Raw genomic sequence first — 22,779 nt, 5'->3', positions numbered from 1 at the left:
AGGCTGTCCAGCTCTGTGCCCAACACAGAGCTCGCCTTCCTCACTAGTTTGTCCAGACGGGTAGCGTCCTTCTTAATGCTGCCTCCCCAGCACACTACTGCATAGAAGAGGGCACTCGCCACAACAGTCTGATAGAACACCTGCAGCAGTTTTTGCAGATGTTGAAGGACGCCAGCCTTCTGAGGAAGTATAATCGGCTCTGACCTCTTCTGCACAGGGCGTCTGTGTTGGCGGTCCAGTCCAGCCTATCATCCAGGTGTACTCCCAGGTATTTGTAAGTCTGTACCAACTCCACACGGTCACCGTTGATGGTCACAGGTTCCGGGTGAGCCCTGGGCCTTCTGAGGTCCACCACCATATCTTTGGTCTTGGTGGTGTTGAGGCGCAGGTGGTTGGAGTCACACCATGTGACAAAGTCCTGGATGGTCTAGGGACCCTCCCCTGTTCCAAGCTCAGGTCGAAGATGTGCTGTAGGGGGAGTCCCAGCTCCAACACACAGACCTTCAGAAGTCGAGGGGATACTCCATCTGGACCTGCGGCTTTGCTGAGACGAAGCCTCCTCAGCTCTCCACACACCTGGGCTGCCGTAAGAGTGGGTGGGACAACCAGCTCCTCTGTGGCTCCTGAGGGGAACGAGAGTGGGAGAGAGACAGCAACAGAAGGGGGTATGGTGACCTGAGGTGTTAACAGGATGGGGTGGTGAACCTGCTGAAGAACTGGTTCATCAGGTTTGCTCTCTCTGCATCTCCCTCCATGTGGGCCCCCCGCTTTGAGCTGCAGCCGGTGATGATCTTCATCCCATCCCACACCTCCTTCATGCTGTTGTTCTGCAGTTTCTGCTCCAGTTCTGATCCTACGCTTCCCTGAGCTGGAATCTGAGTTCCCTCTGTACGTGTCTAAGCTCCTGCTGATCTCCGTCTTTAAAGGCCCTCTTCTTCTGGTTAAGAGGGCCCTTAACGTGACTTGTAATCCAGGGCTTGTTGTTTGCATAGCAGCGCACAGTTCTTACAGGAACAACAACATCCATACAGAAGTTGATGTAGTCAGTAGTGCAGTCAACAGCCTCCTCGATGTCCTCACAGTGCGTACTACCAAAGCAGTCTCTTAGAGCCTGCTCTGCTTCAAAAGACCACTTCCTGAATGAGCACATTGTTGTGGGTTGTCTCCTCACTCTTGGTTTGTAGTGAGGCTGAAGCAGAATCAGGTTGTGATCAGCTTTTCCCAGTACAGGCAGAGGGATGGCACTGTATGCGTCCTTAACGTTTGCATACAGTAGGTCAATAGTCTTATTTCCCCTGGTGTAACAGTCCACATACTGGAAGAAAGCAGGTAGTGTTGTGTCCAGAGTCACGTGATTAAAGTCCCCAGAGATTAACACCAGAGCCTCGGGGTGCTGTGTTTGCAGTCTTGCTACAGTGGAGTGGATGATGTCACGCGACTACTGCGTCGGCATGTGGTGGGATGTAAACAATAACAACAATGGCGTGTCCAAAGTCTCTGGGAAAGTAGAAGGGTCGCAACCCTACCGCAAGCAGTTCTACGTCCCTGTTGCAGATGGGAATATTGATGTTCACATGCCCAGGGTTACACCACCTTGTGTTCATGTATACAGCTAGTCCGCCTCCTTTCCGCTTCACACAGACATTAGTGTCTCTATCCGACCTCACTGTGCTGAAGCTGGGTAGCTCAACGTTAACGTGCGGGACGTTAGCCGTTAGCCACGTTTCAGTGAAGCACAGCAAACTGCTCTCCCTGTAGATTTGAACATTTTTCACCAGCGCAGCCAGTTCGTCGATCTTATTCGGCAGTGACTTCACATTTCCCATGATCACCGACGGTACTGAGGGTTTATATTGCCACTTCTTCGACTCAGTCGCTTGGCCTTTAGCTTTGCACCAGCTCTGCTGCCACGATAGGGTCTCCTCACCTCGTCAGGTAAATGGGGAACCACACCGGCCCAGAACTTTGTCTTCAGCGTGAGAAGTTGGTTTCTCGATTAAATGAGTTTCGGTAAATAAATATCCATATCTATAGGATAGAAGTTGATCAGATGTGACAAGGCACAAATGCGTATATAAAAAAGCAAAAACAAACATAATAACAACAACAAAAAGTAAAAAAAATCACTACACACTTGGAGCTGCTGAAAGGGCTGCCACAAGTTGTAGGTGCAAGATGGTGGTAATAGTACTGATGATATGATGGTAGTGTTATTGGTAATAACAGTATATAATAATAATAATAATAATATTAATAATTATAATATAATAATAATAAAATAAAATGATAATAATAATAATATGTATATATAATATGATGACTGAACAGATATACATGTATACACATAGATATTATACATTAATATTGATATATTGTAAATATGTGTCATATATTCAGCCTGTGCAAGGTGTACATACATACATAATGTAATATAAATACATAATATATATTTATATGTATATAAATGTGTTTATGTACATATGTGTGTATATGTACACACATACATATACACAAGATATGATATATAGCATATGTATAATAGATACTTGACTATACAAGAAAGATATACATACAATAAATAATATATATTGTAATATAATAATAATAATAATATAATTATTATTGTAATATAATAATAATATATTGTACAAATATGATATATAAAATCAAATCTTCTAAGAAAAATTCACAATAGATTCAAAATAGAGCTTGTTCACAGCAGCCAGTTTGACATGAAATGGTAGGGTAAACTCAGGTTTTACCAATGATACCAATGATTGTTATTCGTAGCAGAACCTTTCCAGTGAGCAAAACATGCACAGCAGCAGCACCCTGACTCTGTTTGACCTGAATGGAACACCTGTGTTCACACTAATTTAATGTCAAAATGGTTGCTGTGAGAAAGGTATTGTTGTTAAGGTGATTTTCCTTTAGATTCACAGGGCTCATGGTGCATTCCATGTTTTAACAAGAAATCAATAGCAGCTTTTGATTTTGGTTTGTACCTGGACTTTTAAGGGCTTTTAGGAATTGTTCAGTTGCTCTTACTAGTGGAATCATATACACTGTTGGAGCTGAATCCCCATTAAATCCTCAGCCTTCACAACCTTCACCCTTCAATCAGCATGTGTACAGATACAGGTGGAAACTTTAATGCCTCCTCTCTGGTGTTCAATAGAACAGAAGGCAGAATCCTTTTTTAAAACCTCTTTGATTTACGCTGGCAGTAAAAACCATTAAATTTCTGTCTGTGGCTCCCATGCGATCATCAATTTAACATTTGGGGGTTTTGAATTCATGATTACATTCCAGTCACAGAAATAAGTAACTGTTTTACAGCAATTTCTTCTACTTTTTCACCACTCTCACTTTTCAGTGTGGCTCATCCAGTAGCTACAGCTGCATAATAAAACTTCCTACAATATTAGTGATCTTTGTTTTTATTAAATTAGGTCGTTTTGCTTTTTCTTGTCCTGTTGGCCTTTGTTATAGTGACATATACTTGTTCTCAGCAAGTTCAATGTTAATTGTTAATTAATTAATTAACAGCAGCATGGTGAGTGGTTAGCACTGTCGCCTATTGCCTCCTGGGTTCTAATCCTGGCTGGGGCAGGGTCTTTCTGTATGGAGTTTGCATGTTCTCACCGTGTTTGCGTGGGTGTCCTCCAGGTGCTTTGGTTTCCTCCACCATCAAAACACGTACTCCAGATCTCAGCCAGTGCCTTGATCAAGGAGTCTGGAGTTTGGAGCCGGATGGCGGCCACTGCTTATAGTACTTACAGTTTCTTCACACCATCCGCATCTGAGTGGTATGTGCATCTTGATTTTTATTTTGGCGCCCATGTTAACGGCTTAAAGTGGTCAGGTTGCCGTGTCTCAGCTGCGTCTACCTCTTACTAGAAAATGAAGGTGTCGCCTATTTTTAGTGCAAGGCGCGCGTGTCTCCCAACAGAAGAGGACAGTGAAAGGATTTATTGGTAGTCATATCTACATATTTAACTACAGTTTAAACTTTCAAACATTCATCATTCAAACTTAGACATCCCACCAATATATATTCTATTGGTGGTATCTGAGTAATGATTACACTTTGCTTTTGTTTTTGTTGTCAGAAAAGTGCATCCAGATGGTTTTCTGTGGCTCATTTTGTCTTAGACCGCTGCAGTACTGACTTCTGAGGCACTCATGTGAAGGCAGTGTGGACAACTCAGATGACGTCATGCAATATTTTCATATCAAATAAGCACCCCACGTGTACTCTGCTCTAGTATAAATCTAGTATTGTGAACTGTGTCAAATTGTGAGTTGAGTCTAGTATCCTCACAATGCAGCATTGCGTAAAGTGTTATGATAACTGATAACAATGATGGTCAGATCTGCTCAAAAATGACAATGATTGATGATTGAATACTGAGCCCAGTCAGAAATGACACTCAAAAGCAGGTGGTTTAAGTTGGTTTCTCTCTTTCCAACAAAGCTATGATGAAAATGTAGCGTCGGTTGTTGTTGAACTTGGCAATGTCCTGCATATCGGCATATGTCAAATGCTTAACAAGCTCAAACGCTATAAAGTTAGAGAAAAATTACACAAAGTGCAATGTGCCTCTGCAAAGTCTCCATCAAGGCAAAGGTCAGACTGACTTGGTAATCAACCCAGCAGACCTGCTGTGGGCTGGGTTCATAAACACACACTCATATATCTGTGTGAAATGGAAGGCATGGTAGAAGTTCACTGGTTGAACTGGTCTCTAGAGGAAAGCCGTTTTAAGCTTTGGTCCTAGACTTAGTTTGAACCACCCTGATGATAAAGGTGACTAATGTCCTTTTAAAATAAAATCTCACTACACATCCACTGAGAGATCATCATCATCGTCATCATCATCATCAGAGAGAGAGATTTCTTACAGGCAAGAGTACCATAACAGTGAGCTGATTTTATAGACACTGTGAAAATAAAGCCGCCGCATTTGAATGGGTCCATGTAATAAAAACTTGCTTACTGCTGGTTGCGTAAACACATGAGTAGGACATATAGATCATTTAGATGTGTAACAAATATAACTTACAAGTTCCAATGTTGAATAAAGGAACCGCACTAAGCTGGTTTAAGTCATATTTATCAGATCGTTCGCAGTTTGTACATGTTAACGATGAATCTTCAATAAATACTACAGTTAGTCATGGAGTTCCACAAGGTTCTGTACTTGGACCAATACTATTTACTTTATATATGCTCCCTTTAGGCAACATTATTAGGAATCACTCCATTAACTTTCACTGTTATGCAGATGATACGCAGTTATATCTATCAATCAAGCCCGATGAAAATGTCTTAAGGACATAAAATCCTGGATGAGCTGCAATTTTCTGATGTTAAACTCAGAAAAAAAACGAAATTCTTGTTCTTGGCCCCAAAAACCTTAGAGACTCACTGTCTAAAGATATAGTTACTCTAGATGGCATTACCTTGGCCTCTAGCACCACTGTCAGGAATCTTGGAGTTATCTTTGATCAGGATTTGTCTTTTAACTCCAACATAAAGCAGACCTCCAGGACTGCCTTCTTTCATTTACGTAATATTACAAAAATTAGACACATCCTATCACAGACAGATGCAGAAAAACTAATCCATGCATTTCTTACTTCAAGGCTGGATTACTGCAACTCTTTATTATCAGGTTGCCCCAATAAGTCCATTAAAACGCTCCAATTAATTCAGAACGCTGCAGCACGAGTACTGACAGGAACTAGAAAAAGAGATCACATCTCTCCTGTACTAGCTTCTCTGCACTGGCTCCCTGTAAAATTTAGAATAGAATTTAAAATCCTCCTCCTCACCTATAAAGCTCTTCATGGTCAGGCCCCTTCATATCTCAAAGAGCTCATAGTACCCTATTACCCCTCTAGAACACTACGCTCTCTGAATGCTGGGCTACTTGTGGTTCCTATAGTCTCTAAAAGCAGAACAGGAGCCAGAGCCTTCAGTTACCAAGCTCCTCTCCTGTGGAACCAGCTTCCAGTTGTGGTTCGGGAGGCAGACCACCTCTCCACATTCAAGAGTAGGCTTAAGACGTTCCTCTTTGATAAAGCTTATAGTTAGGGCTGGATCAGGTGAGTCCTGAACCATATCTTAGTTATGCTGCTATAGGCCTAGACTATCAGGGGATTTCCCATGGTGCACTGAGCTCCTCTCTCCTCTCTCTTTCTGCACTCATTCATGTCCAGCCTGATGGCCTTCATCAGAGCATGGAGGAAAATGGTAGTCATGTCTTTTATATGCAACTGAAGAGTAAATCTCATACAATTTCATAGTTCCATCTGAGGTTACAGATTATATACATTCTATATTTACACATTATAAAAACTGTTCAGAGGAAACATTCTCCTCGCCAGCAGTTTTAACTGCAATCTGCGAACGCAGGTCGTTAATTCATGTGCACGTGTTTGTTAAACAGGTAACAGGTTACTGCTCTGGCACTGACAACTTTGTGTCTTTATTTGTATTAGTACAGTTCATGTGTGCAGCCACAAACTACGTCAATAGTCTCTACAGCTGTTAAAGTAAGGAAAGGACGTCTCAGTTCTCTAAAAACACATTTTCTTTGTGCCTTCTTTCCGAAGGAAAAGACGCAAGTGAGGGAAATGTGAATGCAATTAAGCAACATGAGATGCATGTTCCCTGTGCGAATGGCTGTTGTTTTGAGATCTATTGTTTGAGTGCTCTCTTTGTTTGTCCAACACATGATTGTCCACAGGAACATCAGGCCTGTGGATTTCTGATGTTGTATTGCAACTTATCAACTCTTGTATGTGTATGGGTGAACATTTTTACATTAGAGGTGTTGTTACACTTGCATTTTCCACTTCTGAAGTTCCCTTTTTTATATATATATATATATATTGTTACGACCTCAGTTGTGAGATCCAGGGGAAAAGAGGCACAACAATGTATAATTAACCGGGTGTTAAAGAAAGAGAGAAAACAGAATGATTTGTACTAACAATTTATTTAAACGTTTTAATCATAAAAGAGGAGTTCAATATTAACACAAAGTGACTTCCTTGGGTGCCCGGTTAACTCAGTTGGTAGAGCTGGCAACCCATGTACTGAGGCCGAGTCCTTGCTGCAGCAGCCCACAGTTCGAATCCAACCTGTAGCCCTTTGCTGCAGGTCATCCCCTCTCTCTACCCCCCTTTCCTGTCTATCTTTGGCTGTCCCTATCAAATAAAGGCAATAAAAAGGCCAAAAAAAATTACTTTAAAGTGACTTCCTTAAAAATAGGAAGTGACAACCATTTTAACAAAGAACATGAACTAAACAAACCAACCACTGGTCCAACAAATAATGAATATCGCTCTCCCTCCACTGAGTGAGTAAAAATTATAGCACACGTGCGCACACACACAGCCGACGTACAGCACCACACAGCTATCTGGTGGTTTGGCCCACTGGCCTCGTCTGCTTCTGTCGTCCTTGTTTTAAAGCAATCGGCATGATTGCTAAAACTACTGCAGGTGTGCCTGTCTAGTCAGAGGGGAGAGCGGTACCTGGAACAGGACACAGAACAGAGCAGAGACAAAACACACTATACTCGTAACAATATACTGTATATATATATATATACATACATTGTTCTCCCTGGATCACCACCTTGCCGTGGTGGAGAACCTTATGTGTTCCAATGAGCCTGAGAGCAATGCCGTCTGGAGCTTAAGCTCCTGGTAGGGTCACCCGTGGTGGTAAGCTTGAGGGGGAGGTTCCAGATAAAGCGCGATCCAAAGACCTCAATGGCGGATGTAGCGGAGGATGACAATGTCACAACGACACTGAAGGCGGATGAAGGATGCAACAGGAGGGTAGTCTCCAGTCGTCATGAATTTCCATGCCATTGGAACCAGGCCCCCTTCTGTCAAGGACCGTGTGGTGGCTGCAGGCGCATCAGTCTCCCCACGTTAAAAGATATCACGCGCAGGAAAGGGAACCCATCCACTTTACATCACGGATCAAAAAGTCCTGTGGCGACCAGGAAGTGGTGACGGGGGCAGGACAGTGTAGTCTGGGAGTTCCCAACCACAACCTGGCACACAGGTGGTGGGTGTCAGAAGGTCGCTAAGCTCTTGGACTGAGGCAGAAAGAGCTTTTCGGCAGCTGCACCCATGACTGAGCAGCCCTATTTAGGATCCACTCTGCTTACCCCAGTAGGGGAGGGGGTTAGAAAAGGTACCCTAAAAATAACCTGCCTTGAAAACTCCTGTCTGGACTACCGTATCCAAAACAATGGAAACTGTCATATGTAAGAAAAATGCCGGGAACAAAATCTACCACTATACATGGCCTTCATAGACATAAGCAAAGCCTTTGACTCAGTGAACCGTCAGGCCCTCTGGCTGGTTCTGAAAAATATGCCCAGAAAAATACATATTGGTACTGAGACTGCTGCATGACAATATGTCAGCTACAGTCCTCAGTGGCAGTGGAGATGAAACAGAACCCTTTGGGGTTGACACAGGAGTCAAACAAGGATGTGTCATTGCTCCAACACTGTTCTCCATCTTCAAAATACACCACCGCCTCAGCTGTGCCAGTGGGGCTTTTTCAAGGCTAAGGAAAATAGTTTTGAGAACCCGCGACCTTCTGGCAAAGACCAAAATCCTGGTCTACAAAGCCATAATGCTACCCACTCTACTGTATGGATCAGAGGCCTGGACCACATACAGTAGGCACTTAAAGGCGCTAGAGGCATATCACCAGAGATGCCTCCGCAAAATCCTCAGGATCAGTTGGGAGGTTAGATGCACAAACACCAGCATCCTGGAGAAGGCTGGCATCCCCCCCATCACTGCCACCGTCGCTCAACACCAGCTCAGATGGACTGTTCACGTTGTCCGTAAGCCTGACTTTCGCCTTCCAAAACAAGTCCTCTACTTCCAGCTTGCTGAAGGAAAACATGCCCCAGGAGGCCAAACGAAGAGGTAAAAGGACAACATCAAAACAAACATCAAAAAGTTACATATAGACCTTAAGATTTGGGAGGACATGACAAAAAATAGGGCGACATGGAGAAACCTTGTCCGTGAGGGTATTGCACTATATAATGAGGAGCTCCACCATGCTGCAGAACACAAACGCAGACTCAGAAAGGACAGAGCATCCACCAAACAGGCCCAGCTCAAACCCACCACCACCACTTTCACCTGCCCACACTGCACGATAATAACTGGGTCCAGGATCGGCCTCTACGCCCATCTGAAGACCCACAAGGACCAAGAAGGAGGACAGTCATACTCGACAACGAGTGACCGCCGATGATGATGATGATGATATATATATATATTCTTTGGGGCTTTTATTGCCCTTAAATTGATATGACAGGAAGGGGAGCAGGGAGAGGGAGGATGACACGCAGGTCGGATTTGGACCCAGGTGAGCCCTTCAAGTTCCTTTTTAAATGAAGCCAAGTATGATTAGGTTTGGTGGGTTGAAAAGTTTGTACAAGATTATCTCTGATTGCCGGTGCTCATCAAAATAAGAACTTTTAGTGATCTCACACAGCGATGGTTCTGCACTTAGGATGTGCCAGTGTTTTTTGATTATATCGAGGAGTTTCTGGTGACAATGATCAGGTTCAGTTGTGAAGTTTATTCTTTTGGGTTTTTCAAATATGACTTTAGGCTTGAGCAACTCAAAATAAAGATGTTAAGGCATGGTTGTAGGCTTTGTATATTATAGATGGTTGATCATTTCTTTCATAGAATCTTGATTTCATCTCATCTTGCATTTGAATTCATCCAGTTTTGAACAGTTTCTCCTGAGTCATAAGAATTGTCCCATAGGTATGTTTTGATTCAAGTGGTTTAGGTGGTTGCTGTTTTGGTGGAGGAGGGTGTTTTGTTCCATGGGTTTCCTGTAAACTGAGGTATTGAGATATATAACTTAGAGATAAAACTTATGATATAAAAAATTGTCTTGTGTTGGAGTTAAAAGGGAACTCCACGGATTTTACATATCAGAGTGTGTTTACAGGTCTTGGGGAGTACTACTGCATATGTGATAAAAGTTTTATAAAACCTTCAGTGGCTCCAGAGGCGCATGGGTGTGGAGTTAGAAAGAAGTGGGCTTTATTGAAAATTGCATTGAAACTCAAACAGGCTGTTCATCAGCTGATCAAAAGTTTAAGACCATAGCCTTAAAAAGTCCAAATCTGTGCAAAATCTGGCTTTCATGTCATTTTCTATCAGGCATTCACACTGTCATGACCACCTGATGGCAAAGGCAAAAAGGCTTTCTGTCTTTGAACGTGGCAGGATTGTTGAGCTGCACAAGCAAGGCCTCTCGCAACGCGCCATCGCTGCTGAGGTTGGACGCAGTAAGACAGTCATTTTAAATTTCTTAAAAGATCCTGAAGTTTATGGGACAAAAAGGTCAGGTGGTAGACCCAACAAAATTTCACCTGTGCTGAGCCGGAGGATCCAACGAGCTGTCCGTGAAGACACAAGCCGATCCTCGTCCCAAATTAAGGCCCTTACTGATGCTGACTGTAGCGCAATAACCATCAGACAGCATCTGCAACAGAAGGGCTTAAAGAACAAAAAACGTCTTCAAAGGCCACGTCTCCTCCCACACCACAAACTTGCCCGTTTGCACTTTGCAAGGGAGCACCAAACATGGGACATTGAAAGGTGAAAGAAAGTTGTATTCTCTGATGAGAAAAAATTTAACCTTGACGGTCCTGATGGCTTCCAACATTACTGGCATGACAAGGAGAACCCACTGGAGATGTTTTCTAGGCGGCACGGTGCAGGAGGCTCCATCATGATCTGGGGTGCTTTTTCCTTCAATGGAACAATGGAGCTTCAGGTTGTGCAGGGACGTCAAACTGCTGCTGGCTATGTGGAGATGTTGCAGTGGGCATCCCTCTTGACTGAGGGCCCTCGTCTGTGTGGTGATGACTGGGTCTTTCAACAGGACAACGCTGCAGTTCACAATGCCCGCCTGACAAAGGACTTCTTCCAGGAGAATAACGTTACTCTTTTGGACCATCCTGCATGTTCCCTTGATCTAAATCCCATTGAGAATGTTTGGGGATGGATGGCAAGGGAAGTTTACAAAAACGGACGTCAGTTCCAGACCGTGGATGCCCTCCGTGAAGCCATCTTCACCACATGGAGCAATGTTCCCACCATCCACCTGGAAACACTCGCATCAAGCATGTCTAAACGAATTTTTTAAGTGATCAACAACAATGGTGGGGGTACTCACTACTGAGTCCTTTTTAAAACACTTTTAGTTCTGTTTTGGGGGTTTTTTGGGCTATGGTCTTAAACTTTTGATCAGCTGATGAACAGCCTGTTTGAGTTTAAAAGCAATTTTCAATAAATTGGCTATGCTATTGTTTTGTCTCTTGCTCCTGTTATTTCTTTTGGCATTTTGAAGCTCTACTTACAATCTTGTTATGTTCCACCAACACGAAATGTGAATACTTGTCATTTTTCTCCCGGTCTTAAGATTTTGTTCAGGAGTGTATTATAGGTGGCAGTTTCTGAGAATTAATGTGTGGAATAACAAAGATGCTATCCCTGGTTCTTCTGCTACATAGATATTTAGCCTTTTTTAGCCTGGGGTGGATGGAGGGCTCAAACAAATGGAGGACTTTAAACTAGGAGGCGGCTGTCCAGCCCTTGTGAAACCAAAAGTTAACATTTTCTTCAGGACCAGTATGTAAACGGATGGTAAATGGACCTACTTGTATAGCGCCTTTCTAGTCAAAGCACTTTTAGACTACATACCACACTCGCCCTTTCACACAAGCCCATCGAAGAGACATATACATACACATTCACACACTGATGCACAGCATCGGGAGAAATAGATTTTAGGTATGAGGTTTTGAGGTATTTCATGCAAGTTACGTTTTATTAATGTATGAGTTACGTCAGGTATGTAACATAACTTACCAAGTAGTAGCAAAATCCAACCAGATGTTGCACATTTAATATTGCTAAGTTGACCACAGAGCCCTGTGCATGCAGAAATGATATCTATAGCATTTTTTGAAGTGGCAGGGCACTGACCAAGCTGCAGTATTTGAAGTAGGGATGAAAATGTGTACTATAGTGCTGCTATAGTGCTAAGAGTTGTGCATTTTGAAGCTTCATCTCAATTGGACATGTTTTTTACTTTGTCTTAGTGTTAATTTACATTGAGAAACAGTCCTACTTAAGTTCATCGGGAAGCAGGGCAGTTGTTAGGAATTCTGGGCCCCCTGAAAGAATATCGGCGTGGGCCCCTCTACCCCAGGATTTTTCATTGCCACTTTTTTACAACTGTGTATTATGATGTTTTTCTTTGTTTTTCTGTTTTTCAGTGTTCTTGACGGTGCCTGGTGTAATACACCCAATTTGTTTTTGTTGTTGAGTATTATTATGTAAATTATGTATTGTTAGTTGTCTTATTCACATTTCTCTGATTTGCATGCTATAGTACCCATAACAGGCTACTTAAAAACACGTTATTACACCTGTATTGCAAATACATTTTCAATTAACCACTCAACAAATAGGTAGTGGGTATTTTATTGTATTTATTAACCAATCAAGCACTGAATCTTTGAACATTTAACTTTTTTTGTATTTAGGCTATTCAAACGTCCCACCAATAACAAAATTTTACAAGACCACATTTGAACACATCATGATAACGTAATTGACCTTCGCCTAATGCTCATAATTACTGAGTAGAACTTGAATGCGTCATAATACAATTCAGTGCAGTGCTTACTGGAGCACTGTCTGACAGTGATAATATGTGTGAAACACACAGTCTGCTGTAGATAGCCTCCAAATTAGTAACTTTCAGTTAGCTACACTAGGAATCGTTGCTCTACAATGAACTGGCGACTTGTCCGGAGTGTAGCCCACGTCTCACCCGATGACAGCTAAAGTAGACTCCAGCCCCTGTGCCCCGTCTAAGGTCAGCGGTTATAGACAATAAATGAATGAACAAGTAATCGTTTCAGCCGCCCTCTGTAGTTTTACTCTCACCATTCTTAGAGACAAAATGTTTGATGTCCTGGGCCCTTGCTCTGCTGCTCCTACTCCTGGCCTCCCTCTCAAGTCTTTTCTGGTGTCCAGATTTGTGTTTTTTTGGGGCCATCATCTTATTTGATCTCCATCACTCCCTGCTGGAGTTCGCTCGCGCTCACTTAATTCCCATGAGGAAGAACGAACCGTGGACCAAACCATTTTTTAAGAAGGGGCCAAGGGGGTCATTGAAATTATTAAAATTAAAATATTGCGTGACTTTGTGGCTTTGTTTTAGCTCGGATTCATTAGTATGAATATATAGCCTTTTAGTTAAGTCTATGCATAATAATTTAGTCATAGAGGCTACTGAGGGCTGTGTGTGGGGCCTAATGGGCTGTGGGCCCTTAGAATTGTCATCACCTTTCCCCCCTATGGCGCTGTCGGGAAGTAGACAGCTTTGTGCGTTGGATGAACTCAGACGTGGATCTGCAGTCTATTTATCGGAGCCAAGTCCAGTCTACTCTAGTGCTAGCAGCCTCTGGTCGGGGGGTTCCCAATCTCCCTGCTCGTCAGTGGGTCCTTTCTGTCTCTGATGCTTTTTGTCCACTCTACTCTTATTTCCACTGCTAATGCCTGTTTCCCGGAGATGGTGTGCTGACAAGGCACATTGTGATAATGATTCATGCACATAACCAAATGGGATCTCGCAAACATCCCTGACTTGGGGAGGGAGGGCTGCCCTGATTAGATTTGCAAGCTGGCTTCTCTTGCGTTAATGGGTTTAATGTAGGATGTGAGTACTTGTTTACAGCTAGCTGTTACACAGTGGCATGTTGGCAGTGTGGCAAGAGTTCATACTTTCTGTTTAACACTGAACTAACCATATTATTGAATTCTGTTTGATGTAGAGTGTAATATGTAGCTTATATCAGACAGATCAATGTCAGCATGCCTGTATGCCTGTGATTGTCTATCCACCCAGGACACCAGCCTGTTTGATATGCACTGAATCATTCAATTTTGATATGTGCTTTTATGTGCACTGTGCATATGTGATTCTAAAATTCATGTCAGAGGGACAGCAGACAGGGACAGCAGATGTATAAAACATCAAAACATCTAATGTTTCTCTCATGTCGAGCTGATGCAGCTCTAGCTTACTTTTTTTCCTCAAGAATATGACCCAGAATGTAAGATGAGACCTAAACTCTTCCTGGAATTGATTAAGAGAGCCATTGGTCAATAACTAAAAGGGGAAAAAAGCAACTTAAATCCCATTAACTCACAAAGGCAAGTTAATGGAGGAATAATTGCAGTAGCATTATTAGTTGCACAATTTGCCATGCTACAACATTATGGAAAGCCACAGAAATGCACAGGACTGCAGCTTTTTTAAGCCTTCCATTACTTAAACCTATTTTTTCCCCCACTGTTTCAGCAGTTTGATCACCAGTGTAATGCCATGATTTAAGGACATTTTTGGCCACCGGAGCAGTAATAAGAGAATTAGATTTGTTTTACAAGAGAAAGCCATGGAAAAGATTTTAAAAAGTCAAAGATTTAATGCTGTTAACCATTGAAAGCATGATATTCACTTCCGAGTGAATGTGATTCTATTGCCCTTTAAAACGTGTCTCCTTTAAATTTCATCATCAGTGAATCAGTAAGGTGAGAAGTGTTTGTGTGTGTGGTGGGGACAATCCAACAATCACGTTATACACCTCTCAAGCTCTCTTTTTAAAATTTTCACACAACTTCTCAGGGAAATGGGCCTGGTAGGGTGTGCATTAAAGTTATATGTAACATTTCCGCATGAAAATGTGTATAAACTCTATGTTCTCTATGTAGTGGAGTTGTGTACTTCCATTATCCCAAATAATTTTAACAATGTTCAAACTCAGAAAAATCTGTCATTTTATTCAGGTAACGCTGCGTTTCACTGGTCGCCTGTCAATGGTGTCATATCCCCTTTGTGCTGCCTGCATCAGCGTTGTGGTACATTGACTTTTAATCCAGTTAGAAGCCACATTTTTACCATCCACTGTTTAGATCTTGGTGCTTTTTAACTCTGGATTTGAACCGGATGAAGGATTTTAGTTATCAGACGTCTGGATCTTAAGTTATCAGAGAAACAAGCTGAGCTAACGTTAGCAGCAGCTCGGCTCGCAGCCCCTCTGGGACGTCCTTTGTCTGTCCAACAGCGTGGGAGAAGCAGTGATTGTTAAGGTGGAACTGTGTTTTTAGTGGTTTTAATCAACAGGTCTGTTTGTTTTGGAGAGGAGGAGACCTCTGACGGAATCCTAACCATGATCCCCGATACGACATTATATGACTTCATCAAACTTTGACTTTTGTAATTGTTTTGATGTGAATGACAGAAATAACATGTTGTATGTTCAGGGGCCCTATGCAGGTAGCTACTATATTTAATAAAAGGTGTTTGAAAATTATTTTATAAAACTAAAGTTAATTTGGAGCTTCAACATACTCACACTGCTTGTAATGATATAAGTTGTTTTGCCAGAATTGCTCTTTCTGAATTTCTAAACACAGTGAAAATGATCCACAATCAGAATGGCTACAATTCTCAGAATAAGTCAATAAGTTGAATTCTACATCTGTGCTCTATATTAACATCTATCATGGCAAAACAAATCATATTTATACAGGTCCACACATTCAGAGGTATAGCTGCCTGGAACTAGCACAGTCTGCCTCTGTTGGCTAATGACAAGCTCAACTGGAGCAGCAGTGTGTGAAGGTGGGACTCACTTTTTATATACAGTAACCAGCTGAATTAAAGCAAAACAGCCTTCTCATCTGCACTATGACAATGTTTGAATAATCTTTAAAGTAGATTATGCGTATTATATTAAGTCACTGTCTTCCTGTCAGGCTTTATCATTCTCATCACTTCGTCTTTTCTTTAGTTAGGCAGAATCCAATTTAGTTTTCAATTGTCTGGTGCCCCCTAAAATGATTTCATAAAAATGACTTTTTACTGCTTTCATGCGCACTGTCAAGTTGTTCCTCCAGTGGCAAGGGAAACTGACATAGCCTGACCTGCAGAGTGGAGATGGTCTTGCTGCAACAGTCAAAGAACTCAAACCATTCCAACATTATGTCCATGTGTTAGCCCCTGTTACTATGGTGTTTATGCACATGTGCAAATTTTGTAAAGCAATCAATTCTCACAACTCGGACATCAAAAGTCTCTTGTTTGCTTTGTAAACTCTACAGATTATATCTGACTATGTTTAAAGGCTAGTTCAGTTCATAAACTCACTTCCACACATGTCCAATCTTCCTCCTCCTTCCACTGTGTCCTTGAGACACAACCCTGTTAACATCTGTCCAGCCTTTAAAGTACCAGACTTTAACAGAAACCAGTCTCCAGTATTTATGCTATGTAAGCCTATGCCCATGCTGAGTTTAAGTTGATCCAAGCATCTATGTACAATATGTGTGAAGACATTTTCAACAAGCGTATCTGGTCAGCGACCAAATTGGCAGCAAAATGGTGAACGTTATCCAACTTGTTCTCTCATCTTTGGGGCCTTGTTTCTGTGCTTCAAGCAACCGTTGCTAATCAGAAAAGAAATGGAAGTAATTCCTCTGCAGAGACAGCCCGAACCCAGAAGTGTTGCTCCTTACTTTTCTTCAATGTCAAAATGTTTTAAATTATAGTTAAAGTAGATGCATTTTCATTGGTCAATGAAACTGTTTGTCCTCAGCACGTCTTAGTTGGTATCTTTAATTGCATGATTTTCTTCTTTTCCAGTTTGATATCAATATTAGCATACCTAAGAAACAACAGCCTAAAATTAGCAATCAAGTTACAATGTAATTGTAATTATCTATTGAAGTGAGATAGGAAGGACAAAAATAAGTATAAATAAATAAATGCAGAAATAAATACATAAATAATAAAATAATAATAGTAAAATACATTTTGGTGATGAAACAGACTATTTCTGTATGTATTTATGATTTTCTACGTGTAGTTATTTTATATAATGACATGCCAAGTGTGACTCTAGCCTACTGCAACTGTGCGATAAATACAGCACATCTGTGCCTGTGAAAGAAATCCTGTAAGTGTAAATGTGGTCACTAGAGGTTTTACCTGGTCTAATAGGACAAGTAGCTTGTGGTGGCTAATGTTAGCTAATGGGTAATGTCCCACTTGGGCAGTTCCCCCTAATAAACATAGATAGGCTGCATTCTAATTAATCTTTTCTTCTCCTCCTACAATTAAATTGGTATGACTGGCATTGGCTAGGCACAGACCTGTGTAAATGTCCTAAAGCCTAACTTATTTCAGTTCATTAAAACTATGTGTGTGTAAATAAGAAAGCACTGCAATGTTTTCTGTCAGTCTCTACCAGCCCATGCCATCCTCATGACAGGAGAGAGTCTCACCAATCACTGCACGTGTTTGGTCACATTACCCTTTACTTCTTTTATTAGTGCCCAGCTATCTGCCTATCCCCTTTTCTTTGTGTAACACTCATTCTGGCCTAAAGACTTGATAAGTGTGCCTGACAGATATACTGTTCAGCCACCTCCCATCAGAAAATTGAATCTAAATAAGATTTTCTTTTCACCCAGAGTCCCATTTGTATTGCATATGATACACATGGGCGAGTTGCATGGCGAAGGTGTTGTTGTAGATGTAGTCCTTTAATTAAAAAGCACCATTATGCTACTCTCTATCTCTGTGAGTTTCTCTTTTTACCCAGACTACCCTGCCAGGCTCCTTCATCTGTTATTTCGTTCCTGGAGAAATAAAGAAATTGCTGATAGGAGGGCTGTCCTTCTGCTCAGCTAAATCAAATTTGTGATGAAGACGTGCAGATGGGATTAAATCCCATTTCAATGGCCAAGCTCTTATTACCTAACAAGGCACTCAGCTACCTGACACGGCAGACAGGTGAAATGATGTGGGGTTTATTTACTCTTTGTTAATTGATTTTACACTGACCTCAGTTAATAAGTGTGATCTTCTTTTGTTAGCAGGCAGAGGCTGTGGTTTAACAAGCTCTTATTGGATTGCAATGGGTTGTTTAATGTCTTATCAATAGAAGAAAAGGGCTGGCTGCTACCTGATTGGCTGCTATCTTGAATTCTGCTGTGATTGTTCTCGTTCAACAGTGCCTGAAGGGCTGCAGTCATTCATTGAAAGAATGTGTTCATGAGTTCCTATCCTTATAAGAGCCTGTTAGAGGAGTAGAGCTGAGGAACTATTACTAAGAACATCAGCATTTAGTTTTACAGAGGCACCAGTGTGGCTGTAGACCAGTGATTCCCAGCCTTTTTACTTAAGGGAACCATCATCAGTAAACTGACAACCCCTGACTATGAGTCTTATCTTATATTAAATATTTCATATTATATTTAATGTATAACAATAACACCAGAGATCAACTAATAAACTGAACAATGGACCCAAACAGTGAACACAATAACTGCAGGAAGTAAAATGAGTGGTTTGGATGAATTTTGATATTTTAAGGAACTTTTTATACAATTCTGTGTTATTATTATTATTTTTTATTTAAACAATAATATATACTTAATAGGCTTCTTTTTTGGACAAATTCAGTGTGTTTTTTAGTGTATGAAGACTCTGTGAATATTCTTGATTTTGATTGATTTTATTTTTGTGTCATGCACACAAAGTGCCCAACCCTCATGGGTTTACAAGACACCAAAAAAATTACAGTTTCAGTGAACATTTTATTCCATTACAAAATTACAAATCATAATTATCATACTGCTCTGTCTTAAACAGAATATTCTACTTTCTCTCCTGAGCTTGGCCCAAAAAGTTGGCTACAGAAAAGGCTTGTCAGGTTTTTCATAATCATCCAGCCAAAAGAAATAAAATGGAGGAAATTTTACCAAAAAGCACATCCCTAATGTCCTCGCATTCTCATAAATATAGTTTTCTTCATAAAAATTAAAGAAATGCTAAGATACAGGCCTACTGTGTATGTTTTTCAAGTTTTATTATAAACCTTAAAATCAAGAAGGGCCTCACAACCTTATGTGAATGTTGGGTGACCCCTAGTGGGGTGAGGGGTGGGTTGCTTTTGTTTCTTTGCCTGTATCTCACTGTACAATTTTATCAAAGAACTCAGGAATTCAGAATTTAGTATGTATAGCCTACTGCAACAGTTCTCCCATTGTCCTTGTGATTCAGAAAACAAAATATAAATAAATAAATAAATAAATATATACCTAATCATTTATATGTCATGGATGCTGTTCTAAGAGGTGTTGATATATAATCAAACCCTACTGGTGGACTTCTTCTCTCTTTCCCTCTGAAATATGTACATTTTCACTCTTCCAAGTACATACAGGATTATTATTTTTAGTCACACATACAATGCCACCAATGGATTTAACCACAGTTAATGAGAACTTGTTATACCTTATAAGCCTCCCGTTTTCTGTCTTTGTCAGTCTGATATTTCTGCTAGAGAGGGGAATATCTAAGGTGTCTGTGTGTGTGTGTGTGCTCACACCTCTGTATACATCATATTCTTGTTTATTTATTACCTGAGGAGATGAAGTTAAACGTGTGTGTTGAGGGAATCTGTGCTGTGAAAAGCAATTTGAGATTAGAGCTGTGGGTGGCTGCCATTTACACCAGCCACACATGTAATTGAGGTTGCCCTCAGGCTTGCAGTGCGTCAAGTGAAAGCAGCCGAGCTTTCGCAGGGTTCAGTCAAACTGTGGCCGTCCTACCTGAAAGCAGGTTGCAATGCAGGGAAGTCAAAGGATACAATAGAACAGAGTGCAACCACATACTTGATGCCGTTCCTCTAATTATTATGTAGCCCAGTTCAGACTAAATACTGGTGACGAGACAAGTTGAAACAGACAACTATCTCAGAAATTCAGAAAGCCTTTTGTTTTCTCAAGAAAACAAGCTTTGTTGTCCAAAGATAAAAATAATAATTTGCGATCTTGAGATAACTTTATTATGAAAAACTAGCATCAATGAGCCTTGGCCCTGTCTCCGGTTCACTGCTTTTCCTTCCTTAGACCAAGTTTTTTTGTGTGTTTTTTTTAAGTCCTGTATTGGTCAGGCTCTACTTCAACCCTTAAGAGTACCTGCTACTTGGATTTAGTATCACCTTCTTAACTTCCCAGTGCCAGGAACATATTGCTGAACACACACTGATGCCTTTCAGAAGTTATTGAAACAAGTTGATTTGTGCTAAAACAGGTTCAAAGTACTGACATCTAAATTACATGACCACTGGAGGTCTGTGCGACAGCATTGATTTGATAAGAATCACAACTTTTCCTCCCTCTATCAAACACCCAGATAATGCAAGAATTATCCCTCAGATATTCTCTTTTAAAGTTGAAAGTAGTGCATCTCCATCTTTAAACTTTCTTTCATACCATGACACTGCGAGTCAGTTGCTCTGAGCACCTGGCTCCAATCTGACAAAAGCCCCTGTGTGATAATCAATAGCCATTTACTGGTCCAAGGTGTTAAACAGTGTGGGCTAACGATTGAGTTGAACTCTCGGCTTAGTTGGGGTTAAGTTAACCAAAGGCACTGTATTGACGACTAACTGATGATTAACAAGGAGCAGATAGTAAATGAATAATGTCAGGATCTTGCTGAGAGCAGAGTTTATTATGCAAAGTTTCCAGAGTTTTGATGTCATAGGTGTTTGATTGGACCATTCCCACCACCTTGAGGGGTGGTGAAACTGTTGACCCAAGCACACTGCAGAGGCAAAAAATCTACCCCCAGTGGACCATCATTGATACTTGGGAAAAAATAGTACGTTGCAAATGTCATCTTTGGTGTAGAGAGCCATTGCCAGGGTTTATTTGATGTCAGGGAAAATGTCAGAGGCAGGCATGTGCACTGAATCGGGCAAGTAGGAAAGCTCAGCTGCAGGGAGTGGAGGGGTGGGGTGGGTACAGGCATTAGCCCCTCATCAGGCACTGGTCAGGTGGATTCCCTGCGTGTGGTTTTTGTTGGTCCACATGGTGGTGGTGTTGGTGGGATGCCCTGGATGACCCTCGTACCAGCAGTCCTATGTGCATGAAAAGAGTGTAATGTTTTTAATAGGGGCTTACTTTGGTTATCATTAGGGTAAGCTGTCTGTCCACAACTCCACAAATGTTATTATTAGTAATAGTCATTATAGCTATTTCTATTCCTTTAGATATTGTAGATCATTTGGCTAAATGATGCTCAGTTTGTTTAATGTGAGCCACCGTACGTGAAGGTGTGTCTGGTGGCTAAGCCAATCACTGTGCCTCTTGTTCTGTCTGCTCCGCGATACTGTGATACTAATGTCGGCTCGGTCTCACTCAGTTTGGTGTTCGTCAATAAACAGGAGTTATTTTGAAAGTCAGTGTGATCCTTGACTCACACACAGAAACGGACAAGTTTCTACAGATATGAAATAAGATTTTACTTAATTGAGGACCAGTACAATTTAGTGCCATCGCAGTGAAGTTACAGATTGCAACTAACTGGGAATGAGAAAGTGCTACAAAGTGTGTAGGAGAAACTACTTCTACCGTACAAAAATGGTTGTTCAACATGGCAGACTCCAAGTCAACTAAAAGCTAATTTTAAAACTGTATTTTGATGCTTGAACATCTCAGAAACTGCTGGTAATACCACACTGTATATATAAGGCAGTAGATAAATACAACTATAACAAAGAAAAACAAGTAATAGCAGATGAACTAGTCCTGCTTAAAGCTATCTAACACTCCATTGCAGTCTGACTTTATCTGACATCTTCTTTATATTTTGCACACAAAGGCATACAATTTTACAACTAATAACTTGTGTTTATATCTCTTAGTATTTGTGTATTATTTCATATAATGATAACAAAGGTTCAACACTAACTTTGTTATTTTTCATATGATATCAGTAAAATATTATATATAGGGATTACCTGTGCAGAGCCACTGATGTTCCTGCAGTCTACAGCTGCCAAACCTCAACAGACAGGGTAGAATTTTCATAAAACACCCACATCAGGATCACCACATCCTGCTAGGTATTACCACTAGTTTACCACCAAGAAACACAAGGCTATACAAGGCAGTAATCCACAACAACAACATCACTTCAAACTACCATCTACCACAGATCTGACTATTAATCAATATTCTATTCTGTAAAATCAGCCTCAGAAAATACAAACCTCACTATTTTACTACAGTATGAATAAAATCATATATAAAAGTATATACCTTAGGTTAAGATTAGCAGAACAGTCTCTAGCCACAAATCCATCACAGTTTCTCTATTCACTGTCACATCACCAACAAATTGTGAACTTTGAATGACAAAAAACACAATGACACAATCTCTGCGTCCTCAGTGGGAGTTATGGTCTGTGCTGCAAGAGTTCTCAATAAAAGAAAGCAATCAGTTTTGCTTTTGTAGCTGAAAAGGCTGTTGGCATTTACAAATTGAAGGTGATAAAATCTGTGTTAAGTAAACACTAATTGGGTCATCTCTTCACGCAGTGAACTAATTGCAGCATTCTAGTTCTTAATTGTGGAATTGTCAGAGTGCATTTGGAATGCTAATGCAGGAGAGACAGCTGGTGAGAGAGAGAGTGGATGAGTCTTCTGGGACCAAATCCAAATTCACCCATGGCTCTATCTCTCACTGCCTCTCTGTAGTGGCTGAGCAGTTCAGGTAGAGGAATGGAGAGATGGCAGGAAGAAGGAAGCTTGCACGCTGCT

General features: G+C 41.1%; 1 protein-coding gene across 7 annotated transcripts in view; it reads left to right on the top strand.

Annotated features, from left to right (window-relative positions):
• The window catches only part of fhit (fragile histidine triad diadenosine triphosphatase), a 432,233-nt gene that overhangs the window by 121,379 nt on the left and 288,075 nt on the right, over positions 1–22,779 (top strand). The window contains exon 3 of one of the 7 annotated variants that reach the window (XM_051415067.1): positions 3,670–3,809. The exons of the other annotated variants lie outside the window; for them this stretch is intronic. The gene's annotated coding sequence lies outside the window, so the exon portion shown is untranslated. The remainder of the gene's footprint in view (positions 1–3,669; positions 3,810–22,779) is intronic. 7 annotated transcript variants of the gene reach the window in all.

Source organism: Dicentrarchus labrax, unplaced genomic scaffold, assembly GCF_905237075.1.
Source record: "Dicentrarchus labrax unplaced genomic scaffold, dlabrax2021, whole genome shotgun sequence".
In the NCBI taxonomy this organism is placed as follows: Eukaryota; Metazoa; Chordata; class Actinopteri; family Moronidae; genus Dicentrarchus; species Dicentrarchus labrax.
This window is presented reverse-complemented; position numbering and strand designations above follow the sequence as displayed.